Below are 24,280 nucleotides of genomic sequence, written 5' to 3' on the forward strand. Positions count from 1 at the left end.
GAGTTTCCTTCAGTAAGCTTCTTGGACCTTTGTGAAAAACAGATCTGGAAGTGGGCTTCTGTTATTTGTCCACAGTGTTTCAGAGGTACCTGGACATGCCTGAATTTTCCTGGAAACACAACCTAAGCTGTCTTTGGGACCTCAGCCACAATGGAATTGGTTGGCAGAGAAACATTGCCCTAGGGAAGACAGGAAGGGAAGGCAATCTTTTACAGCCAAGTGTTTTACAGCAAGGAAATAGCAAGTTCCTATTGATTACGGGCCCATAGGGGCCAGTCCCCCCACCAGAATGAAGAAAATAAACTCTGGTGATGTGTGTATTGTTTAGCATTTCTATATTAGTAAAGCCTTTTCCTTAGGGAATAAGTTTGCCACATGAATCAATGCCAATCCAACGAGGAGAATGTGGAAGAAATAAAAGAATATATAATGCATTTTCTTCCACTAGAAATCCACTTTTGTTTTGCTCACAGGGTAGAGGTAGAATTTGCAATGCTTTGGGGCGAAAAGTAGGGGGTGAGGGGTGAGCTCATTTGTTGACAAGAAACAATTTGGAGAAAACATTGGGCCACCTGTGGGCAGAATGTATTTAAAAACCAAAGGTTGGCCCAGCAGTGGAGATCTCACTGCTGCTGCTCCAGGCGTGTGTGAGCTCTTAGTCAATTTACTAATAGCCTCCTCCGCCCAGTGCTGGGGAAGAAATGTCGCGTTCCATTTACTCCCGCTGTTTGTAGCATCTGGGATGCTGCGCCATCACCCTGCCAGTATATTTCTCCCTTCCTTTGTTGCTGTAGCAGGCCTTGCAAAAGATTTACTTTGCAGATAAAAAAAAAAGAAGAAGAAGAACCATTAAGTGGTCAAAAATCACTAAGTTGAGGGGTTATAAAGTGTTTTTGCTCCAAGTGAGAGAGAAAATATAAAGAGAATTGTGCAAGAATATTTAAGAGGGCTGCTCAGGTATGGTGATGTCACATGAAATGTGATCGGGCCAACTCTTTGGTTTGGGTAACAAGAGAAGGCAAGATCATTGAGTCCTAGTAAATCCCCTTGAGAAGTGGCTGCCAATGTGTCCCAGGACTAAAAGAAATCCTATGACTGTTTGTGGAAGGAATTCTCGGGGTACAGGCTGCAGTCAGATTCTGTTTTCCTACCTTGATGATCTGGTGTGCGGTCAGTGGAAGGACTTGACATTGGTGGCTCTGTGTGCTAATGACTTGCACAGGGGAAAATGGACATCAGCTGGACTTTTCACGTGTCACAGAGGAGAGCCTTCCTCCCTGGTTGCCTATACAAAAATTAATTTAAGCTGGAAGTAAAGGCTTTAATTGCGTGCTTAGGCTTTACAACCAGATGTTATCAGGACACAGTGCATTAGCAAAAAAAAAAAAATCACATTAAAATGTAAATGATTGACATGTACTTCTAAATTAAAAGGAGGCTATGGAAGCGGGGAGTAGCAAAGCAGAAATATAATCTATTGAGAGCTCTGGGTAGATGGGTGTAGGGCTGTTGGGGTGTGGGATGATTATTTCTGAATAGCATGAATGACAGGGAGTTCTGGGTCAGCAGAGGGAGGGAGAGCGGAGCTTTTCAGGATATATTGGAAGTCTGTTGATTTTACCTGATTGCTGTTTCCCCTTTGTCTTATAATGGTATGTTCCTTTCTTTTGGGGCACTATGCTTCTCCTACTCCGTGTGGTCCCGGAAGGATTAAACTCTCCTCAGACCTTCCCCACCTCCCTTATGTGACCAGTCAGAGGTGTCAATCCTTCAGGGCACTGGTCTTCCCTGTGATGTGATGTGTAGACATCAAGAGACAGAGGGAGGGAAGGAGGAAGGGGGGGGGGCGGGCAGAGAGAGAAAGAGAAGGTTCTATTTTACTCTGAGGTTTCTAGTTCTAGGCATTGTGTGAGGCTGGAGCTGCCGGAGGCAATTTCCCACAGCAGTCTGGGAGAAAGTGCAGGTAAAAGAAAACCATCACAGAGAAGAAAATAGAGCCAAGAGGTAGAGAGAGAAACAGTTCTGATGGCATCACTAAAGGTGCTAGATCCAACCATACCTGAAGGCAGACACTTCTAGTTACCCTTTTGGCTTGAGAAAGTTTGAGTTGGATTTTTGTCATTTGCAACCAAATACATAGGGAATTAGACACTAGGAGAGGCCAAGGGATTTTAATAAGGGAGATACAAACTCTGGGTTTTGACTCAAGGTTCTCCCCTACAAAGAAAAAACAAAATCTTTTGTGTTTCTTTGAACATGACTTTGCTTTGGGATATATACATGTAGGTTTTGGCTATACCTGAGAGAAAGTTATTTAATCATTTTGTTTCCTCTTTTGTAATGTAAGTAGTAATAATATATATAAATAGTAGTGCCCCCTCAGGTAGGTTAATACATGCAGAACCCTTAGGATGATGCGTGGCACATAGAAAGTGCTCAGTACATGTATACATACTTGCCTCTCATTCTCTCCTTGAACCTCCCTTCTCTCTTCCTTCCCCTCACTCCCCAACCTCAAGTCTCCATCAAAAGGTAGAAGAACTATTCTGGTAAAGGCAGATCTTAGAGTTTAGAAGGAATTGAGCTGATAAAGGCAGAAGCCTCTGTAGTGAATGTGGATAGAAGAGAGTCTGACAAGGGGCGCCTGGGTGGCGCAGTCGGTTAAGCGTCCGACTTCAGCCAGGTCACGATCTCGCGGTCCGTGAGTTCGAGCCCCGCGTCAGGCTCTGGGCTGATGGCTCGGAGCCTGGAGCCTGTTTCCGATTCTGTGTCTCCCTCTCTCTCTGCCCCTCCCCCGTTCATGCTCTGTCTCTCTCTGTCCCAAAAATAAATAAAAAATGTTGAAAAAAAAAAAATTAAAAAAAAAAAAAGAAGAGAGTCTGACGAGAACACACATTCATTTAGAAAGTTTTCTGTCACACGTGGACTAAACACAAATGATTCTTTTCTTTTCTTCTTCTTCTTTTTTTTTTTTTTTTTAATACTAGCCCTCTGTGTCTTCTTGGCCAGTGAAAATTCAATGCCTGGGTGTGTTTCCTGGTATAAAAAAAATTTTTTTAAGTTATTTATTTATTTTGAGAGGAGGGGAGGTGCAGGGTGAGGGGGGTGGGGAAGGAGAGAATCCCAAGCAGGATCTACTATCAGCACAGAACCTGATGTGGGGCTCGAACTCATGAACTGTGAAATCATGACCTGAGCTGAAATCATGAGTCAGAGGCTCCACCAACTGCTCCCCGTCATATAAAATTTTAAAGACAATTTGCAAGGCTGTAGAGAACTTACTCAACTGATTTGCCTGTGTTAATAACTTGGAATAGTGAACCAAATGATCTTAACATGATACACAGTATTAGGTAACACAAAGAAATCATAGGTATTTAGGTTGGCGATACATACCTGTTATACCAACTGCTTTATTATTCTTACACAAAATAATGCTATGGTCAAAGACAGAGGCAATTTACCATGAAATTAATGTAGCTTAAACCTCGAGGAACTTTTTGTGCATAGCCCCTCCCTAGGCCCTGGAGAAATGTAAACCACATGTTCTCATATTCATATATATTTTTAAGATTTGAAAAAGTAAAATATTTTTGCATTCTTTTTAAAAAGAGAGACCCCAATATTACATAAGCTACCAGCCTCATAAAGCCTGTACCCATTCCTTGTCACCCCTTGACTCTTATAATAGATTTCCTAATGTGTTTTTTTTTTTTTAAAACAATCAACCCAAACTTAGAAATAAGACCAAGAAAAATAATCAACCCAAACGTGGAAACAGGACCAATAAGTCTATAGTAGAAATAAGACCCACACAGCCTTTTGATGGCATACGGGGGCATTGCTTCACAAACCTACCAATGAGTATTTAATTGTCTAGAAAAATGTGTCTTCGTTTGACTCCTTTTGTCGCTAATGTTTAATGGTCCCAAACTTTGTGAAATTACATGTTAACTTGTAGATTTTTTTTTTTTTTTTGTCTAGTAGAGATGCAAATGATTTCTGTCTGGCAGAAAAGATAACCTTAAAAATTATGGTTTTATAACCAGTTTTGTATCTAATCTAGCAACCTCTTTTTTTTTTATTGCCTGTAAGTACCCAATTCCAATGCTCTCTGCACCAGCTTTACTGTCTTAGTAGTTTCCTCATTAATGATTTAAACAAAACATTTGACATTTGTTCACGTGATATTTGTACAACTTTTTGAAATTTATACTGTGACAGTACGTAAGTTCTCCAAAGAAGATTCTTCTGTCCATAATTCACTATAACATGTACAAGTACATGTCACACTCTGTACGTTCCCTTAGTTTGGGGTCAGCCTTCTAACTTGGCATTCACTCTCAGCACAAAATCTGAGAATCTCTTTCATTTTATGGCACAGAGATCCAACTTGAGGGCATGCATGTAACCTTTCTGAGCCTCAGTTTTCTCAGCTATAAAATGAGGATTGCTGTTGGGGCACCTGGCTGGCTCAGTCGGTAGAGCATGCGACTCTTGATCTCAGGGCTGTGAGTTCGAGCCTCACATTGGGTGTAGAGATTACTTAAAAATAAAATCGTAAAATGAAGGTTGCTGTTAAGATTACATAAGATGAGCTCTCTATGGTCCGGCACATCACATTATGTAGTAATCCTCAGTAAATGTCAGTATCTTTCTTATCGTAGCCAGTACCGTTCTAGGTACCCAAGGCAGCCCCAGATCTCCCCGGAACCCAGAGTGAAAGTCAAAAACATTAGAAGTACAATGGTCCTTCCCTGGCAAGTAAACAGTTTTAGCAAAAAGCAATCAGAGCAGAGAGCCCTTCTCCTTCTCTGATTGTGGCTTATGTGGCTCTGTCAGCCCAAGAATCACCCAGAAGCAAAGGATAAGTTCCCTCCCAAGTGGTCCCATCCTGAACTTAACATGGTTCCTCCACAGTGTCTTAGTCAGCTTGGGCTTCCATAACAAAATATCATAGACTCGGTGGCTTAAACAACAGAAAATGACTCTCTCATAGTTCTGGAGGTAGGAAGTCCAAGACTGGAATGTCAGCATGCTCATGCTCTAGGGAGACCTCCCTTCCTGGCCTTCCAACAGCCACCACCTAACTATGTGTTCACATAGCCTTTCCTTAGTCCATCTCTCTCTTCCTCCTCATCTTATTGCATCTTATGAAGCCACCAATCCTATTGGTTTAGGACTGCACCCTTATGACTTCATTTAATTTAATTACCTCCTAAAAGCTCTTTCTCCAAATATAGTCACAGTGGTGATTAGGGCTTCAACTATGAATCTAGGGAGGGAGCACACTTTAGTCCATAGCAGACAGGTTGAGACCTCATCCACGAATGCAACTTTTCACCAACTGATTAGGTCCATCTCAATAAAGTATTGCCTGTCTTTCTGTCTTCTCAGTTTTCAATCATGGAAGCAAAAAGAAGATGTTTTCAGTTTATTTCTCTAATTCTTTCAGAAAATCCCCACCCTACTTCCAGAACCTGGCAACATAGTAAAAATGATTTACATGCTCTATATTCTTGGACAAATTCCATGGAATGAAGGATGTATAGGTCGGGGGGGAGGGGGGTGGGATGAAGCTGTATAGCTGGAATGTCCAGAGTGGAATATTGTTTTAGTCATACCTGTGGCCTCTGGCAGAGGGATTCTCTGTCCAAGACACTAGGATCCTGGACCATCATTTACTCCATTACCTTTGTGATACTCCCCAACCTCCTCCCACTTATGAGTTAGCACCTTTAATTGTCAGACGCTATTACTATTTCTGGCTCTCTAAAGAACATGTTTTAGCTTCTTCTATCTTTAGAGACACCCACAGGTCTCATTCCTCCTTCATTTATTAACTCTTCTAAAAAGTGATTGCCAAGGAAGTCATTGAAATGTTTTCAGAAGAGGAGCAACAGGATTAGATTTGTCTTAAGAAGAGCACCCGAGGCTTTCAGGAATTTCGCTTTCGGTCAATATGGAGGAACCAGGACCAGATTTATCCTCCTGCCTTAAACCACTAGAAAACCAAACAAAATACATGAAACAGCAGTTCTCAGATGTACAACAGACAGTGCAGGATTGCGATCTGTAATAGAAGGGAAAGAGATGAGGTGATCCCCGTGGCAGTCCCAGCTCATTGTCTACAGGGTATTTCTAGGCTGCAACATAGGAAGGAGGAATCCAATACAGTTCAACAATCTCACTGAATTGAGGAGACAGAGATCAGAATTGGGGGCAAGTCAAGGCAGCTAGAATTTTCTGAGTGTTATACTAGAAAGGAGAGGGAGAGAGGGAAGGGAGAAGAGGGAAGGAGGGAGAGAGAGAAAGGAGAGAATGCTCTGGAGAGCATTTGAGGAATGCCCTCAAATGTTTGGCCGATTATATATCTACACATGTATCAGAGCTTCTGGAAACTCGCAGAACAATTACTAGAGCTGGAATTGCTTATATTTCGGCAAGCCAGAGTAGAAAGACCTTCTAATACTGAGTATAATCCTCAGAATGGTATTATCTTAGTAGTAGAGCTAAATTAGCCTATGCTAAAGAATGCTATGAACTCACTTCAACAGAGCAGGAGAGACAAGCTCAAAAGGATCCAAATGGTTCCTAGTACCTTATGTGTGCCCCAGAATAAAATCCAACACTATTCAAAGGAATATAACAAAATGCGGCACGTAATCTTCATGGTGTCTGGCATCCAGTTAAGACACGAAATATTATCAGGAGTAAAGAGGGACATTATATAACACTAAGCCAAGCTACAATAATCCTCAATGTGCAGAGGGCTTCGAAATGCATGAAGTAAAACTGATGGAACTGAAATGAGAGAGACAAATCCACAATTACAGCTGGAATCTTCAGCATCTCTCTCTCGGTAAATAACGAACAAGTAGACAGAAAATCAGAAAGAATATCATAAAACCTGTACATAAATATTTATAGTTACATGATGGTGGCAAAAAGTAGAACAACTCTGATATCCATCAGCTGATGACTGGGTTTTACCACAAAATGCAATACAGTTGATAAAGTCACCATGAACGTTAAATTAGCATTTACCATTGAACATTGAACCATTACATCTAGAGGGAATACAGAGGTAGGTTCTCATGAGTCTTTGGTCACAACATATTTGCCAACTGATCAGTTCACAAATCTTCTTTTATGTTCGGTTCTGCTTAGAGACACCTTATTTGTTTAAAGACACCAGATTCGTTAACGTTGAACTCACCACCAGCAGCACCACAGCTCGTGTCTGAACAAAGCTAACCTAACAAATGCATTTTCTCTATCCTCTATAAAGCGCATAGCCTTCTTGTGCTTAGGAATACTTCAGCATTTATCTTGGGGGACCATTTTCAACAGCAAAATCATCCAAAAAGAATGAAATCTTGCTATTTGCGACGTGAATGGAACCAAAGTTTATTATGCTGAGCGAAATAAGTCAGCCAAAGAAAGACAAATACCATATTATTTCATTCATACGGGGAATTTAAGAAACAAAACAGATGAACATGGGGGGATGGGAAGAAAAAATAAGATAAAACCAGGGAGGCAAACCATAAGAGACTCTTAACTGTAGAGAACAAACTAAGGGTTGTTGGAGGGAAGGTGGGTGTAGGGATGGGCTAAATGGGTGATGGGCATTAAGGAGGGCATTTGAGATGAGCACTGGGTGTTATATGTAAGTGATGAATCACTAAATTCTACTCCTGAAACCAATACTACATTGTAGGCTAACTAACTTGAATTTAAATAAATCTTGGAAGAAAAAAAAGCAAAATCATCAACAAAAAGCACACAAAAAAACCCCCAAAACATGGCACTAAATAGACTCAAAAAAGAACACTTGTTGGTACTAAGAGAACTGAATCAAGAAGCCTGAGCATCATCTTGTTTGACTGCAGCTGGAAACATGTGCATAGGGTGACTCCAATGTTTTGCTACTCTTTGCATGTCACAAATGACCATAAAAATGCTGTGAATTATGGTTTTGGGGTTACAAATAAATTTTTGTGGGTAGGCGAATTAGCAAATATAGAATCTGAGGTGTGCCTGTGTGGCTCAGTCGGTTAAGCCTCCAACTCTTGATTTTGGCTCTAGTCATGATCCCAGGGTTATGGGATCGAGTCCCACATCAGGCTCCACACTGAGTGTGGAAACAGCTTGGGATTCTCTCCCTCTCCCTCTCTCTCTGCCCCTCCGCAGTTCTCTCTCTCTCAAAAGAAATGAATAAACATTTAAAAAATGTAGACTCTGAATAATTAGGATTGACTATATATCATACAGTGGAATATTATTGGGCTATCAAAAAATGAAGTTCCAATACTAAACATAAATGAAACCTGAAAACATTATGCTAAGTGAAAGAAACTGGACACAAAAGGCCACATATTGTATGATTTCACTTGTATAAATGTCCAGAATAGGCAAAATGATAGAGGCAGAAAGTAGATTAGTGGTTGCCAGGGGTTGGGAAATGGCAAATGGGAAGTGACACTATTTGGAGCATGGGGTCTCTTTTGGGGTGATTAAAATATTCTGGAATTAAATAGTTGTGATTTTGTATAGCTTTGTGAATGTATTAATGAACACTGAATGATATGCATGAAGAGAGTGAATTTTGCAGTATTAAATTATATTTCAATTAAAAATAAAATAAATTAAAAAATATGTAGAAGGTCTGGAAACACTATCAACAAATTATACCTTATTAATTTATAAAGCATTTCACACAACAGCAGAATATACTTTCTTATCAAGTATACTTGGAATATTCACTAATATAAATAATATTCTGGGCCATAAAACAAACCTTAACAAATTAAAAAGTACTGAAATCATACAAAGTATGTTCTCTGTCCATAACTGAATTAAACTAAAACTCAATACCAGAAAGATATCCTGAAAATCACTAAGTATTTGGAAATTAAACAGTACAGAGTGAAATACCTCACCAATCAAAGAGAAAATCACAAGGTAAATTACAAAATAGTTTTAATCAAATGAAAATGAAAACAAAGCATATCAGCTAAAGTAGTGGTTAGAGGAAATTTTATAGAATTAGACATATTAGGAAAGAAGTAATGTCTCTGAGCTTTCACTTTAAGAAATTTGGGGCATCTAGGTGGCCCAGTTGGTTAAGCAGCTGACTCTTGATTTTGGCTCAGGTCATGATCTCATGGTTCTTGGGTTTGAGCCCCACATCGGTTCTGCCCTCACAGTGCGGAGCCTGCTTTGGAGGCTCTGTCTCCCTCTCTCTGCCCCTCCTCTCCCAAAAATAAATAAATGTTAAAAAAATTTAAGAAAAAAAGAAACTAGAAAAAGAAGAGTACATTAAACCCAAAGTAAGCAGAAAGAAGAAAATATTTATAAGAAAAGCAGAAATTAATGAAATTTAAAATGGAAAAACAATAGAGAAAATCACTGAAACAACAAAAAAACCAGTTCTTTGGAAAAAATCAATAAAATTGACTAACTTCTAGCAAGATTGACATGAAAAAAAAAAGAGAGAAGAAACAAATTACAAATATCAAGAATGAAACAGAAGATATCATTACAGATCCTGCAGACAACAAAAGGATAATAAGGATAATATATTTATACAATAATATATATTATATATATTTATGTAATAATAATATATACTATATATATTTTTTTTAATATTTATTTTGAGAGAGAGAAAGAATGAGCAGGGGAGGGGCAAAGAGAGGGAGAGAGAGAATCCCAAGCAGGCTCTGCACCGTTAGCTCAGAGCCCAATGTGGGGCTGGAACTCACAAGCTGTGAGATCATGACCTGAGCCGAAATCAAGAGTCAGATGCTTAACTGACTGAGCCACCCAGGCACCCTTCAATCTCATCACTTCTATTCAGTGTTGTACTAGAGGTCCTAGCTAGGGTAGTAAGGCAAGAAAAAGAAACAGCATGCATATATATTGGGAAGAAAAACAAACAAACATATTCTTAGGTATCATGATTATCCACATAAAAAATATCAAAGAATCTATGAAAAAGCTGGTTTTCTTTTCTGAAAAGTATTTACTTTTCTGAAAAGTAATTAGCGACTTTGCAAGATACAATGTCAACATGAAAAAATAAATTCCATTTCCATATGCTATAAATAAGTAGAAATTGAAATAAAAATAACATTTGCCTTAGCATCAAAAATCGTGAAACACTAGGTATAAATCTAACAAAATATTGGAAGATCTGTATAAAGGAATGAACTGATATACACAACAATATGGATGCATTTTAAAAGCATTATGCTAAGTGAAAAAAGCTGTAAGCAAAAGATTATATGCAATATGGTTCCATTTATATGAAATTCTAGAACTGTAGTAACAGAAAGCACATCAGTGGTTGCCAGGGTCCAAGTATAGAAGGAAGACATTACCTACAAAGAAGTACAAGGGAGCTTTTTGGTGTTATGGAAAGTTCTATCTTGATTGTGGTGGTGTTTATATAACTGGATACATTTATCAGAACACAGAAGCATACACATAAAATTGGTGAAGTATATGCAAAATATACCTCAATAAAGTTGATTTTAAAATAGACAGAAAGTCGTCAGATTGCCACAGAGGATGGATTGATGAGGGTAATCAAGACAAGAGGCATAGATGTTAATTATTCAGTCACAAAAGCTAGAATTTTGAAAAAGAAAGTTGATTGACAAATAAGGGGAAAGCACAAGAAGACCAAAAAAGGAAAATACAAAAGCACAGAAACAGATGAGCTTCCGGAACACAGATTTTGTGTGCTAAGATAATTTAAAGACGAGCCACAGATTGGCATGACAGACACAGCCACCTGGGTGCACTGGCTCTCGTTCCTTTCTCTGCCCCACTCTGGTCTCCCTTGAATGCTGTGCGAAGCTGCTCAGGCTAATTCCAAGGTAGGCTCGTGTTAGTACCATTGTTTCAGTTTGCCGGTTGCATTTTTAGGGCTCCTAAGGGGGAATTTGGTTCTGAGCTACTTTCTGAAGCTGGAAAGGCCAGGGGTCAAGTGGCCTCTGTGGCCACTTGTTTACTCTTTTGGTTGATGAGCACTTATTATTTCCACTGAGCTCTTAGCTAGTAGCCACTTCCTGTCTTCACATGATCCCACCCCTGTAGGGGTGTCCTGTGCAATACTTGGGACTTATATGTACTATTTTTTTTTGAAATTTAACTTCAGTTGGGTATCCTGTCCCCCTAGGATTCCACCTAGGATTACCCTTCCAGGTAATCCTGGCTTTTTTCCAGGTAATTCCTGAGACTATGTTTTCCCTCAGTCTTATCATTCAGGGTTTACAGTGACAATATGTTTACACATCCAGGAACAAAAACAGACTCATGGCCAACAACCTGGAAGAGGAATATTGTCCTCTCAAGATTCAGGCTAGTCTGAAAAATGGGGTTATCTTTTCTCTAAATAGCTGTGCCCTCCACACAGGTAATCAAAACCTGCCACAATGAATCTCCTTACCTACAGGAGAAATGTTTCTCTTCGCATGTTTAAGGAAAAATAAAAATTAAATTCTTGCCTTAGACTAGTAGCAAGAAGTTAAAGATGTGATCAATCCTGGGCTGCCTGGGTGGTTCAGTCAGTTGAGTGTCTGATTTCAGCTCAAGTCATGATCTCACGGTTCGTGAGTTCAAGCCCCGTGTTGGGCTCTGTGCTGACAGCTCAGAGGCTGGAGCCTGCTTCAGATTTTATGTCTCCCTCACTCTCTGCCCCTCCCCTGCTCACCTTTTGTCTCTCTCCCTCTCTCTCTCGAAAATAAACATTAAAAATTTTTTTTTAGAAATGTGATCAATCCAATCAAAGACTGATTTGCTTCTTCTTCAACAATTCCTTGTACATATAATTTGCATACAAAGATCTTACTTGATCTGACTTTTTCCTAAGCGTGTCTGAGTCTAGCTTGAAGGCAATTTCATACCAAGAAAAACATACTGAATTGTAGCATCTGGTACAAGGACTAGGGATTCTTTATTGTCTGATCAGTGCCCTAAAATGTCTCCATGAATCACGTAATATTTTAAACCTCAAGTACCATCAACTTCATTATTTGAAATCTGTGATCTTATATTTGCCATGTATTTTAAACTCTTATTAATGATGAAAATGAGGCTGTCAATTAAGCTAAATGACATGACTGGGGTTACAGTAAGTCAACTGTTACAGAGTGCTGGAGTCAGGAGTTCTTGCTTCAGTGGGTGATGAGAAATCTATGTCTCTCTCTCTCTCTCTCTCTCTCTCTTCTTTTCTGGTTCCCCATTTCTCTCAACATCCCCAAAACCCTAAATCAGAAACATAAATTGAACATATTTATGACTTAAATATTTAGTAATTGGCTATAACTATTCATAGGTTAATTTTTCACAAAAACTATAATCCATGGACCAAAAACACATGGGTGAATCTTGCCTATAAGTATCATTCTTGTGCATTATAGAGTAGGCATATATTAGATAGTCCTAAATGAGTACATGTGACTGATGAAGAGACCAATGTGTCTCACATTCTGTGTCCCGTTGCCCCATTGCATCAGTGAGGCAGAGAACCTCTTTGCCTCAACTAATTATAGCAGAGAAAAGGCTTTTAGTTTTCAAAAGTGCAAGGGCTCAGGGCATAGAGAAAACCTAGTGCGGGGTGTTAGGGTGGCTCAGGTCATGATCTCAAGGTTCATGAGTTTGAGCCCCACATTGGGCTCTCTGTTGTCAGTGCAGAGCCTGCTTCAGATCCTCTGCCCTCTCTCTGCCCCCTGCCCCCGATTCATGCTCTCTTTCTCTCAAAAATAATTAAACATTAAAAAAAACTAATGAGAAAGAATGAGTCTTCCTATCAACTCATCATTCCCCCAAAGATCCACAGGTGAGGGGAGAAGGAAAAGAAGAGAATTGGAGGGGAGGCAAAGGGAAGTTAACTGAACTCTGGTGTGGCCTGAGAGGGGGTTTCCATGTACCGCTTCCTCCTCCATGCTGAGGCCCTGAGCGGAAGGTGAGGAGAAGTGTAAAAAAACAAAAAAACAAAAAACAAAACAAAACAAAACACAAATAAGATCCTAGAATCTGGTGAGCATCTATATACTCTCTTACACAATCCCTCCTCCCTGCAACCCATCCAAAGGCCAGGGAGGCAGCCAGAGCCAGGGTCCCTTGGAATACCTGAGTATATGATAGAGTTCTGGGTTCATGGTCTCAGGAGCCTCACAGACTTATCTGTGCCCTGGGATACCAGGGGGGCCTGGAATGACCTCTGAGAGAGTTCAACCTTGGCAGTCTTGAAGCCTCCCTGCATTGACAATGGACGACCAGACAGGAATGAGGATGCCTCGTTCATTGGATGGGTATCCATTCTTGGGTGGATAATGACCCAGATCAGATGCCTACTCTCACTCAGACAAGCACTCAGTTCTTCCCCAGCAACTTAGACAGATGGAAGGAAAAAACCCTTCTTGATTGAGATTGTTTCCATTTAAGACATACTGACATTGGTTATTAGGAGACCAAATGAAGTTTTATATTTTAGAGCACTAAATTTATGGTTTGAAATACATGTCTATTACAGATAGAAGAGAGATGGATGACAGATAGATAAATAGATAAATGATAGATATAGAGTATAATATTTTATATATTTAAATTATGTGCATTCTCTCTATATATAGCTTAGAAATTTGCTGGGTAAGTAGATAATTAGGGGAGTGGGCTTTTCTTTTCTATCTATGATGAAGGCTCAAGAGGGTGAGCAGGAAATTATCACATTGGTTCCAATAAAGAAAATGAAAAGAAAGTGCACATGTGAGTGTGCGTGCATTTATGCATGTGTGTGTGTGCATGTGTGTGTGTGTACAGAGTAGAATAGTGTAGTGTAGGATGGATAGATAGATGGATAGATAGACAGACATCTTGAGCTACCACCTCTCTGCCTAGAACAGTTCTTATAATGATGGAAAAAAGCCAGAGTACTCCTAAAGCTTCCATATGAGCCTAAACAATACATCTCCTAGGGTCTCCAATCTACTTTGCCAGCCTTAACTGTGCAGTTTATCTTGTGGCCTCTTGCTGTCATAGTGGATGGTCAGAATTCCTGCTGTAACTCCAGGACGAGACCATGCTTTCTGAAACAATTAGATGGTGAGGAGGAAACACTGGCTGAGTTTGGCTCAGCAAGTCTTTTTCTCCATTAATGACAAAGCATGAATAAATCAAAGACCATTTCTGAAGGTTTGTAGACAAAGCACAGACCTTGGGCTTTCATTTTGAGGGTGAAGAAAATGTAATACATTTATTTATTAAATAGAGAGAGGGAAAAAATGTTTCTGGTTCTCTTAGGAACCACTTAAACCAAGAAACAGGTAGATCTGTGCATAGCAACCTGACTAGATATTTTAATTATGAGAGACAAAATGGTGATGTGGCTGAAAGTATGAACCCTGGAGTCAGGTGGCCTGGGTTTGAATCCCAGCTCTGCCTCAGGTGGCTTTTGTATCTCAGTTTTCCTATTTGTAAAGGGGGTTTACAATAGTAGCTCCCTCATGGGATTGCAGTGAAGATTAAGTGAGTAATCTGTGAAGAATCTAGATTAGTAAGCACTATGTTACTGTACTGTTATTTGTTTTAAAATATTACTGTGTGGAGAGAGACCACCTGCTTACTCTGTACCACTTAGGCAGAATTGGGAATAGTTCAAAAAGAGATATAAGAGCTTCAGATGAGGAATAACAAAGAATTTGTGAGGTTTTTGTGGTTGTTTTTAAGTTCTGGAATAGTTCGCCAAAGAAGTTACAAGGGCTTGAAAAACAGATGCCCTTAAAAGCAGGATAATAGGGGGTGCATGGATGGCTCAGTTGGTTAAGCATCCAACTCGTGATTTTAGCTCAGGTCATGATCTCACGGTTCATGAGATTGAGCACTATGAGTATAGAGCTTGCTTGGAATTCTCTCTCTCCCTCTCTGCCCCTCTCCCTGCTGTGCCCCTCTGCCTCTCTCTCAAAATAAGTAAATAAATTTTCAAAAGAGCAGGAGAGTTACTCATTGGACCAGGCTAGTTTTAGTGTAAATCTGTTGTACTAGGATGACCCCATGATGAGTGCTAACCTTCTTGATCTGGATGGCTTGGAATCTCATTTAGTTGTAAGTTTCTTCGGACCCTAAATCAGCTATGTCACTGGTGATGATGGTGGATGGTTTGTCATTTCTTAAATGCACTTTAACCCTGGTGGCGGACCAACTGCATGTTAAATACCTAGAGAAGAGACTGGAACTAGAATACAGTCAGAGTTGTTTTAATATTCCAGAGGATGAAGATTTACAAAGAGCATTTTGACTATTCAGGATGGTTTTCCATGTGAGTTAATGCTATTGAACAGAAGAGTACGTTTTTGGGGCGCCTGGGTGGCTCAGTCGGTTAAGCATCTGACTTTGGCTCAGGTCATGATCTCACTTCTCATGGGTTCGGCCCTGTGTCAGGCTCTGTGCTGGTGGCTCAGAGCCTGGGGCCTGCTTCGGATTCTGTCTCCATCTCTCTGCCCCTCCCCTGCTTGTACTGTGTCGCTGTCTCTGTCTCTGTCTCTCTCTCTCTCAACTATAAAATAAAACATTAAAAAAAAATTTTTTTTTAAATAAAAAAGAATGGAAAGTTTTCCTAAACCCAGTTGTGTGACTTGATACATGCTTCTCAGTTGTTTGAGGAAAAGGTCAAGAAGACACAGGACAGAAAAATTAAAATAAAAATTTTAAACTAGGTTCCTGGGTGGCTCAGTCGGTTGAGTGTCTGACTTCAGCTCATGATCTCTCAGTTTGTAGCCTCCAGCCTCACATCAGGCTCTCTGCTGTCAACAGAGCCCACTTGAAATCCTCTGTCCCCCTCTCTCTCTGCCCCTCCCCTGCTCATGCACGCATCATGACCAGTCTGTGGTCAGCTAATCTTTTGGCCACAACTAATTCTAAGGATGATCCTAGGTAAGTGTTCTATTTCGTGGGGTCTGGTACGTTTTATAGGTAACTCTTTCCTGAAGATCAATACACTTACAATCAAACCAGGCAATCTGTAAGAATTCTATTCGACTCCAATGTTGTCATCATAGGAAGAGTAATATGGCGTTCGATCTATATTCTGTTCAAATCATAGAGTCAACTCATGTCAACATCAAGGTCAGTCCCTTCCCCCATGTTATACACAGCCAAACTGAGGCTAGAAGCATTTACTTATGAGATTTATCCCAAGTGAAATTGGTGGCAGAGTTGAGGTAGGAACCCAGAACCCTTGCATTGCCACCCACCCCCCACCCCCCACCTCCCGCCCCACCTCATCTCACACGTCTCTCCTTCTTCCTCATGACACTCCAGGAACAGCAGTCTTCATTCTGTCCTCCTAACAGGGCCTCGGTATACTTGGATTTCCTCTACCTTTCTCCTCACGTATTCCTGCGATTCCTCCCTCTGTCAGGTGTCACTTCAGTTTCCATCTTTTTAGAGAGGCCTTCCCCAAAAATCCACCAGTTACTATCTATCAAATCACCTTGCTTACTTCCCTTCCCAGCACTTGACTATTGAAATTATCTTCTTTATTATTTCTTTTTCTATTGTTGTCTCCCTGCCATTCACAGGTAACCACCAAGAGAGCTGGGGCCATACCTGTCTTGTTCCTTGCTGTATTTCCTGCTTCTAGGATCGTGTCTGGGACAGTGTAGGGGCTCCACGAACACTGCTGACTGCAAAAAGGAAGAAAAAACTTTTAAAAGAGCCATTCTGTTTATCTGGATCTTTTGATTACACTGTGTTGCAACTTTTAATTAATGTAGCATAATAATATTTATTGAGGACATGCTATATTTTCTAAAAGCTCTGTTAGGCCTTTTTGAAACCTTTGCAATAACCCTGGGTGGTAGGTATAATTATCCTTGTTTTATTGATGCAAAAGCTGAAACTCAGAGAATTTAAGTGGCTCAACAAGTTGCAAAGCCCCATTCAAACCCATGCTGGTCTGATGTGAAAGTAATCATACCTAAGACTTGCAGCATGCTTTATTTATTATATCTGTTCCCTAGTGTTCAATATCAGGGCTGTATCAGTAAATAACGATTACAGAACACTTCCCAGATTGTGAGAGCTCAGAGCAGGGTTTAATTTCACATTAATAATGGAGTAGTCAAAAGTACAAAGATGCTTATAATTACATTGATCTTTGAATGTTCAAGTAAGCTTTGGCTTCCTCATTTGTTTAGGTTTTGAGTTGTTTGTTGTGTCTGCTAGGGCTCAGGAGAGGAAAGGAGAAATAGCCTCAGTGAGGAGAGACTTTTGCTCCGGCCTGAGAGACCAGGAGGAGCTAATGAGAAGTTTTGTTTTCTGTTCTGACTGCTAATTACTGAGCCCTCACCTCCCCTACCTGTAATGTGGAGATTTGTGGAAAGGTTGCCTAACAGGTTGGGAGAGAATTGAATGTTGCTTTGGGCTGGCAGAATTTTTTTTTTTTTTTTTTTGACTCTTCTCAAGGCCAACATAACTTTCTGCCTTGATTCTTACATCCTGGCCATTATTAGAGAAGGGAGGTGGTAAAGAGGAAGGTCAAACAGTTGTTCTCTTCAGTTCAAGGATGTTTCTAGTCCCCCCAAAGGGCACCAGGTGGAGAAGATTCAGGAATATTATCAGTGTTCCAGTCAGCTGCCTCTAATCCTGGCCATGGTCACAGGCATCAGGTGGCAACTGTCAGGCCCACACGTGACCTCTGGTGGGCAGGCAACATCCCCCACATGCCTTCTCCCTCATGCCACTCTCTCTACCCTTCTGCCCCACCTCCTCAGTCCTTTACAATATGTTACCACCATTCCCTTCCTGCTAGCCTACGTCCGGAAGGGCATATGCTAAGAATCTCCTCCCCAGCCTAGAGTTCTATTGCAAGAGTGTGTTTGCATGACTGGAGCTTCAGAAAGTGTCGTGTCCACCCCATTTGTTTTGATCCAAATATCCCCTTTGGAAAAACCCAGAATTGATGTTCACCTATAGTAACACAGGTGTAAAAAAGATACCCAAGGACTCAATGCAAAGGAAGGAAAATTCAGTTTTAGGGCCCTCTAAAGTCTAGACCATCCTTTGTGCTACGGAGAAGGACGGAGGGGAACAGATGGTGAGCCGGTCTTCTACTCTGTGAACTTCTGGGACGGACGCACCCAGAGCAATGAGTTGCAGTGAGAAAGACAAAGCTGAATTTTTGAAATATGTTAATAATATTATCATCCAAGTTGCCCTAATTTACTGTTTTTCAGAGAATGCCGGAAAGCTAGTCCTGCAAGAGACAGGTCTCTAAACTTTTTTGCTCTCCTACTTCCTAAGAGGCAAAGGTCAAGAGAGGAAAGAGGACTACCTGTGCATCAAATGTTAAATGAGAGGGGTGAAATATTTTTCTTTACCAGGTTACCTAGCAAGCTTAGGATGGAAACATGAGAGAAGAAAAGTAGAGTGTGAAAAAGCAGTTAAACATGGCTTTTAGGAGGAAAAACAAGGGAAGAAGCTAGGAAGGAAAGCAGGATTGGAGTTCACCTGAGAGGAGCAAGGTAGGATTAGAATAGATAGGAGGTGGGTTTAGGGAATTTCTGCTGCCAGAATCCTGGGGTGCCATTGTACCTGGGGAGGCTGCATTTGTTTCCAAAGTCAAGGGATGGACACAGGGTCATCCAGGAAAGAACTCATATATGCTAACTGAGGTTTTCCAGAGATCAGGGCCGGGGAGGATAGGCAGATTTCCAGGTAGGTACACAGGGCACCTGCGTGTTGGATGACAGAGTCATCTTGCAGCTCACAGAAGCAGCGCAGGTGCAGTGAGCTGTTCCCAGGATTGACTGGGTCATTACCAAGGTCAAAGGAAGACTTAGCTGTGGGCGTGTGGGGCTGAGCTCTGATGTGGCTGAGGTGTGAAGTCTGGGTGCAGTGGTGTGCAGAAGGCTAGGGTGCACCACACTGGCGTGGGCAGGGGGCCCCGAGGGGCCAGCAAAGGTTCATGAGTCCAGATGCCTGAAAGGAAGGAAGAATGTCCACACGAGACCCCAGGAGAGCTTGAATAGGAAGTCAGATCTTTGCTAACGAGTTTCAGGGGCTCATTCCTGTCCTAACTTGGTTGCGGCTAATATCTGAATGGGTTGCCTAGAGAGAAATGCAAACAGCTGACTTTACGGAGAAGCCCTTAGTGGAAATGCAGAGATCATGTTTATCATTAGTGTTGCCTTTGGTCAAGGGTTAGAGCTACAAGCAAGGCAGCTAACCGGAAGGGACCAAAGGAAGGATGGTTGGAACAGACTGGGATGGGTTACGTTTAGGCTAACTTATCAAAGTAACTGAGGCTGGGGACCCATCACTCACCTGACTGTTCTCTTTCACTGTACTAAAATGGCTGGCTCTGACACCATGTTTAAGGGGAAAGCTCTTTAGGAGAAGAGGAGAGAATTAGACAGATGTTCCCATCAAAACTAAGTTCCAGTCCAGTGGGGTAGGCAGTTGAGGCACTGGTCTGGGATCAGTAACCCACACTGCATCCAGAAGAGACAGAAATTTAGAAGCCAAAGTGTCTGTCAGGAGGGCCAAAGGAGGGGTTCCACCTTGAAGGTCATGGCAAGGCAAAGGTCAAGAGCTCAGATGTTTAGTCAGAATAACACTCCTGATCAGCCTTGTTGTATTTAACAAGGAGGTGGTCTCAAGGTGGGGAAGGAATTGGGTCTACCTATGGTTTGGGTGGAGTTTACTCTTTCCCCACAATAGGGGTTGGTCCTGGCTGACTTAATCCAGTGATTGGTTCTGGGGCGCATAACCCAGTCTGAGACAATAAGAAATAAGATGTTTGCTAAGCTTTCTATGAAAGAAATCTTTTCCTTTCCTGTTTAATAAGACTTTTTTTTTACCCCAGGCAGTAGAGTGTGATTGAATATGTGAAATGTATAGTTGTTGTAGCCATGGGGTGGAAGGTGTGGGGCCAGGTGGGCTATAGGCCTGTCATGTGGAGCCTGAGGATGGCCCCCATGTTGTGGCAAAACGGAGGTGAGGACTTTAGTAGCCTTGTCTGAATGGCTGTATCAAAACTGACCTGAAACATCAACTGCCACTGGATTTCAGATACATGAATGAATACATTTACTATTTCAGCCAATTTGAATGGGATTTTGCTTTTATTTTTTCAACTTAGTCTTAACTGATGCATTAAGGAAGGGTGAGGGAGCAAAGCCTAAAGGGGCCGTTATGATGGCTTACAAAGTCCTCTCATTCAGGAATCAAGCCTTCTGGAAAATAAATCCTCCTGGCGCCTCTTGGGATGGTGATTTGGAAGATTACTTGAAAGCAGTCCTGTGGGCGGGGGCTTCCCTTTGGAAGCAGCAGCCCCTACCACAAACTGAACAAAGGTGTACAAGGCCAGCGATGATGTTCAGGAGGTGAATAGTGAAAATGTCATCACTTTGTGTTTGATTTGCTTGTTGGGCTTTCCTAAAATGGTGGGAGGGAGGTCAGAATTTCTTGCACTCTGCTAAATATTTTGCTGAATTCATCTGTGAGGCTGAAGAAACAAAATTGGCCCTTTCAGATTGTTCTCTAACTTTCAAGAAAGCAACACAGCCCCAAATACCACAAGTTGGCCCAGTGTGGGTGGTGCCAGGAGAAGCTGCAGAAGTGTTCCTGGTTAAAGCCCTCCCCGAACCCTTCCCTCATGTGATCTTTCCAGAAGGAATGTGTTCCTGAGACCAGGTTCCACCCTGCAGCCTCAGCCTCCTGGACCACATCCTGAGACTCTATTCCGAAGCATTCTTTGGTTGGGGCTCAAGAAGCACTGGTCCCAGTAAAAAGTCACCTGCAAAGGAAACTGGCATGAATAGTCAGTCACTTTCAGTGGCCTGATGCCAGAGAGCCAGGAGAGCTCCCCAGCACTGCCATTCCTCTCCGGCTGACTTGTATTTTCTCCAGTGTTCCGAAGCAAATGCTGAGTCATGTGTGAGCATGAACCCTGAATTATCAGCCATCCCTCAGTATGAACTAAGTCATCTGACCCTGTCCTGAGAGCAAGTTTGGGCTTCTGGAGAAGGGAGAGAGCAGTTATCCAAGTGGCTTCAGAAGGAGCCCCGGAGGAGAGAACTGATGGAGGAGAGAACAGACGGAGGAGAGAACTGACAGAGGACAGAACTGATGGTTCTGGAGTGGAAGCCTCATGCTGGGCCTCTTAATGGCTCTTCATCCAAGTCGCCCTAATTTACTGTTTTTCAGAGAATGCTGGAAAGCTAGTCCTGCCAGAGACAGGTCTCTAAACTTTTTTGCTCTCCTACTTCCTAAGAGAATTCTGAAACATCAAGATTTTCCATCGTCAATATAGAGGCTTTTTTAAATTAATAGTAGAAAATATAAAACACTTGAATTCAGGTGAGGATCAATACAATTGACAAATATTTTATAATATGACTTGCTAAAACAAATTTTAACTGCTTATTGAATAAAGAGAATCAAATCTAGGGGCATCTGGGTGGCTCAATCGGTTAAGTGTCCGACTCTTGATTTCAGCCTAGGTCATGATTCCAGGATCATGGAATCAAGCCCTGCATTGGGCTCCATGCTGAGATTGGAGCCTACTTAAGACTCTCTCTCTCTCTCTCTCTCTCTCTCTCTCTCTCTCTCTCTGTGTCTGTCTCCCCCTCTGCTCCACTTGTTCACACACGTGTTCTCTAAAAAAAAAAAAGAGAGAGAGAGAGAATCAAATCTGAAAGAAAAAAATGTAAAAATTTTCCCATGAGTTTTCTTTGATATATCTCAAAACATTTGGTGGTCTCAGAAAAACATTCCAGTTATAGACTAAAGAACATACGTTACAAATCGGTATCATTTCAGTTACTCTGAATTCCGAGCAGCTCAGCATGTCCCATTCATGCACAGCTTCAGGCTTAACAAAACTCTGGGTAAAATGGGACCCTAAGTGTTTCATGATTTAACATTCAAGGAGCAGGCAACCCAGAATACTTGGATCCCAGTGTAGGTCCTCATGGTAAGATTTGGGGTGAGTGAGAGGCCAGCCTCTCTTTTACCAAGGGGAACAGCCCACAACATTGGGAAGGCAGTCTTATTCTCAGGTGGATCAGTTCTATGAAAGGAAACGTACGGAATTAAGATCTGGAAATTGATTCCTTTTAAATTACCTGTATCCCTTGAGAAGTCTTCATGTGCCCTCAGGTACATGCATCCCAGCATCGGGGACACTCCATGACAACAGGTTTCCAGGGAAATGCAGCTGGATTTCCTTACTGGCTTCTTAAAGGCTCTGAGAGGGCCTGCAGTAAAGAAACACGTCCTTGTTAAACCTAGAGTTTTCTAAAAGTACTTTTTCATTTGTTTTTAACGCTTGTTAGCATTACCATAAAAACTTTTGGACTAGTGTTATTATTGGCATTCATTGGCATAACGAATTTGAAGTTGAGGGGTCTTGCTCTAGGCCAGGGGTCCACAAACTCTGTAAAGTCAGATGACAAATGTTTTCATCTCTGAAAGCCATTTGGTCTCTGTTGTAGGTACTCACCTCTGCTATTGTAATGCAAAAGCACCATAGACAATTCATCAATGAATTAGGGCAGCTGCAGGTTCTAAAAAAAGCCTGTATTTACAAAATCAGGCAGTGGGTTGGATTTGGCCTGCAGGCCTTGTATACTTTGATCACCTCTGCACCAGGCTGTGTATCTAAAAGGATTTGAAGCCAGGTCTGGTGACTTCACAATGTGGACCCTGTCCCCATGTCACTCTGAGGTGGTGTCACGGAGAACCCCATAAAAGGAGGCTGCAGCACAGGAGACAAACCTCATCCCCTTGGGCATTTGGCCAAGGGCTGGCCCCTTCCAGCTTAGCTGATTCTGGGGCCGATGTGGGCCTCTTCCTCAGTGTTCGAGTGTCTGCCATCACCTCACTCATCTTTAAGGAGCGATCAATACGGACCCTGTGGCCCAAAGAGAAAGTAGCCCCCATAGGCCTCAGTTGCCAAGTATAAAGTAAAGCACACAAGAACTCTTTTAGGGCAAACCAACACCTCTACTGTTCTGGGCTCAATCAGGTCCACCTGGAGTTCTTTCTCTTATTGTTGAATAAGCTTGTCCTTGAGTCAAGGGCTTCTGAATATGCAAGTAATTGGATTGGTTGTTTCAATTTTAGTTCTTCAAGGCTTTCTGAATCCTGGAAAGTACTCATAAAACTGCCTGCTGCCAAGGTAAAGGCATTTACCTGGGAAAGGAAGCCCCTATGTGACCTGCCCTGATTTGAAGCCATACTCCCTTGTAGGACAACCCTCGGGAAGAGCCTAACGGGGTTCGTTTTGGGATAGAATCAAATGATGGCCATGATTTCTTGGCCAGAGATAGCTCTCTGAAAGTCATCTGGGCAGCTGCAAAATGCTGAGGCATGTCCACCAAGCCCTAATCACGGAGGCCCTTTGCAAAGGCCTCCATTACATTGTTAACCTCCCCAACAATAGAAGGAACTATTTTCATTTTTCTAAGAATGGTAGGCAGGGGTCACATCATGAAAGCCTAGAGATGGCATGCTAAGGAAGTCAGATTAGATACTGCTGGGAACTGCTAATGAAGGAGAGTGGCTTTCCCCAGTGTATCTATTAGAAGAGCCCCTCTGGGCAATAGGATGAGGAAGACTGGAGGGTTTCAGAAGGGTCCAGGAGAAAGATGAGGGGGCCTGATTTTAGGCTGTGACTCAGGGCAGCGGTGGGGGGACAGGGAGGGATGGAAAAGAGAGGGTGGCTTTAAATGAGAGGCTTCAGAGATAACTCACATGGCTATTTAAGTTGTAGGCTGAAGTAAACATATTGAAAATCAGCAAAGTGGATATGAGAGGAAAATGCTAAAAGCAAACAAGACTTTCCTTGGGAGGAGTGGAAAAGGACTGTGGATCATGACGAAATGCAGGCTTAAGCTAAGGAGCGAAGGCTTGGAGCGAGGAGGATGGGGACTACGGTCAGGAGGCTTTAGGCCCCACTCGCTCTTTGACATGGACAACTGAGGTCTGCTCAGTATTATGAAAGGTGCTGGGCAAATGTGACTCCAGCCTCCTCCTTTCTCTCCACACATGTCATCACCCCGAGCCCTTCCTGTATAGAAATTCTAGAGCCATCCTTGCACTAAACATCCTATAAAATTCATGGTTTTTGCAACAAGCATGGTAGTCTTCCAAAGGAAGATCAGTGAGTCTGACCTCTTGCTTAAATATAAATGAAATAACCCTGCTTTATAATCATTACCACAACATGGAATAATATTTAGACGGGTCACCTCTTGAAACA

At 41.8% G+C, this 24,280-nt stretch overlaps 1 long non-coding RNA gene across 2 annotated transcripts; it reads right to left on the minus strand.

The window, feature by feature from the left end:
• Positions 1–318: 318 nt before the first annotated feature.
• Positions 319–22,678, minus strand: LOC131512011 (uncharacterized). 2 transcript variants are annotated; one of them, XR_009261871.1, is made up of 5 exons: positions 22,520–22,678; positions 22,143–22,274; positions 16,621–16,697; positions 1,152–1,285; positions 319–814 (listed from the first exon to the last, which is right to left on the minus strand). It is a non-coding gene; the product is annotated as an uncharacterized LOC131512011 (long non-coding RNA). The 2 variants fall into 2 exon arrangements; XR_009261872.1 differs by lacking the exons at positions 319–814; positions 1,152–1,285 and adding an exon at positions 14,031–14,102 and having other exon boundaries at positions 22,520–22,674.
• Between the last annotated feature and the right edge of the window lie 1,602 nt (positions 22,679–24,280).

Source organism: Neofelis nebulosa, chromosome 5 (genome assembly GCF_028018385.1).
Source record: "Neofelis nebulosa isolate mNeoNeb1 chromosome 5, mNeoNeb1.pri, whole genome shotgun sequence".
In the NCBI taxonomy this organism is placed as follows: domain Eukaryota; kingdom Metazoa; phylum Chordata; class Mammalia; order Carnivora; family Felidae; genus Neofelis; species Neofelis nebulosa.